General features: G+C 43.4%; 1 pseudogene; it reads right to left on the reverse strand.

The window, feature by feature from the left end:
- Positions 1 to 211: 211 nt before the first annotated feature.
- Positions 212 to 329, reverse strand: LOC126110050 (5S ribosomal RNA; annotated as a pseudogene).
- Between the last annotated feature and the right edge of the window lie 2231 nt (positions 330 to 2560).

Consider the following 2560-nt stretch of genomic DNA (forward strand, 5'->3'; position numbering starts at 1 on the left):
TGAGGAGATAGCACTCCGTCGTCAGGCCACGAGTGGCCTACCAGGACCATCCGACCGCCGTGTCATCCTCCGAGGAGGATGCGGATAGGAGGGGCGTGTGGTCAGCACACCGCTCTCCCGGTCGTTATGATGCTATTCTTGACCGGAGCCGCTACTATTCGGTGGAGTAGCTCCTCAATTGGCATCACGAGGCTGAGTGCACCCCGAAAAATGGCAACAGCGCATGGCGGCCCGGATGGTCACCCATCCAAGTGCCGACCACGCCCGACAGCGCTTAACTTCGGTGATCTCAAGGGAACCGGTGTATCCACTGTGGCAAGGCCGTTGCCTAAGTGAGGAGATACTGAGGGAAATAGATTAGGTAATGCATCACTACAAGTAGTAGATGAGTTTCGCTATTTGGGCAACAAAATAACTGATGATCGACGACATAGAGAGGATATAAAATGCAAACTACCAATTTATCGTATTTTACGGACTATAAGACGCTACGATCTATACGACGCACCTTTATTTTTAAGCAATGTTTTAAAAAAATAACATTTTTACCATTTTCATTATTACATTGCAAAGGCAGAGTAAAAAACAGTTCTTAGTTTACAAAACCGAACTGACCTTTACAATCCTTGAAAATCTCCAACTGAACTTTCTTCTTCTTCTTCTTCTTCTTCTCCTTTTTCTTCGTCTTCGATGTCATCCGGGTCCTCTTCATATGTAGGATGGTCTTCACTGCCATCGAGAGCGTTACATATTCCGCACTTCTTGAAAGACTCACAATAATATCTTCCCTCAGTCTAGACTACGACTCGTTTATCCATCGACATATTTGTTTGACTGAAGGTCGTTTTAAAGCTCCCTTCGCCGTGAATTCATGTTGGGTTTCATCCACCATCCATTTGTTCCATTCCTCTCTCGTATATATGGATTATTTATCGAGACATCAAGAGGTTGAAATAGTGAAATAACTTCTCCCGGAATAAGTCTCTGTATTTCCCAGTCTCACTTTCTCTTCCACAGAATATTTCAAATGACTACTAGACTCATCTAGCACAAGGAGAGAATTCTTCTTCAATAAGGCACATTTTCCTCTCTGCCACACTCTGTTAATCCACAATTTCATACCAGCCTCGTCCAACCAACACTTCACATGTATGTTAAGAACAACACCTGGCAGTATTTCTCAAGGTTTTGGCATTGTTTTGCGCTTGAAAGTAATCTTTGGATTAAGTTTAGTACCGTCAACACAACATGAAAGGACTACAGTGTAGTGCTTTTTTTCATATCCACTTGTTTTTATACTTGCAGTTCTAGCACCTTTCTCGGAAATAAAAGACTCTGAGCACTATGGGACTTAACTTCTGAGGTCATCAGTCCCCTAGAACTTAGAACTACTTAAAGCTTACTAACCTAAGGACATCACACACATCCATGCCCGAGGCAAGATTCGAACCTGCGACCGTAGCGGTCGCGCGGTTCCAGGCTGTAGCGCCTAGAACCGCTCGGCCACTTCGGCCGCCTTTCATGGGAATAGTTTCGTTACTTGGTATATCAAGTGTCATAGGAGTTCCGTCCACATTCGCTACTTGGCTTAGTTACTCACTGGCTTTCTTCCGATGTTGAATAATAAAACGATGGAAACACAACATTTTGTCTTCATACTCTTGTGGGATTTTCTCAGATATTTTGGTTTTGGTTCGCAAGTCAAGTTCATGACGATACATAAATCTGTAGCGCCAACCAACTCCACCCTCATAATCTGTTAAGTTTCACTGTAGCACTAGATTACGAGCGGGTATTTGAATCACGTTTGTACTAATTCCAATGGCATTTTGACGCTGTCCTTGAATCCATTTCAATATATCATCTTCTAGTTTTGGCCATTTTGCATTCAGTCCTTTGTTTGTACATTTAGCCTTCCTCATTTTTCTCAGTCCTACTTTACTAGCCCGCCGATCGCTAAAGGTTTTTTCTGTTGGTGGATGGCCGAAATGGCGCTCAGCTGCTCTGTTTCCATGTTCTCCTGCATATGCTATTATTTTCAACTTATAGCCCGCGTCATATGAATACCTTTTCTTTTGTCCGTTACCAAACTAGCCACTGACAAAAGAATTATACTGTTACCGACAACACAAATCATCTTCAGTTCAAGTTCACTGGCACCGTAGACTGCAATGAAGCATCGTAGGCTAGACAATGTGCCTGGGTTTGTGGTGGTGGGGCAGGAGTGATACAGTGTTAGGAAGCTCGTGGATCCCCGCAGTTCACGTTCGTCGCATCGGTGCATTCCTGCTGCCAGCTGAAACCAGTGTCGCCAGATAGAGACAGGTTTCCCACGGCGCCGAATATATGGCCATTTTTAATACTGGCGAGAATTTTAAATCAAACGCTGGACACTTTGACATCATTTTTCAGTATATAACGCACCTGAATTAATACGGTAAGTATTATGGAGTCGTTTTTGAAGGAATTTGTCTCGATAGTATACGTCAATTGAAACGTGGACGATAAGCGATTGAGAGAGGAAGAGAATTGGTAATTTTGAAAACTGCTGCTATAGAAG

This window comes from Schistocerca cancellata, chromosome 12 (assembly GCF_023864275.1).
Source record: "Schistocerca cancellata isolate TAMUIC-IGC-003103 chromosome 12, iqSchCanc2.1, whole genome shotgun sequence".
In the NCBI taxonomy this organism is placed as follows: domain Eukaryota; kingdom Metazoa; phylum Arthropoda; class Insecta; order Orthoptera; family Acrididae; genus Schistocerca; species Schistocerca cancellata.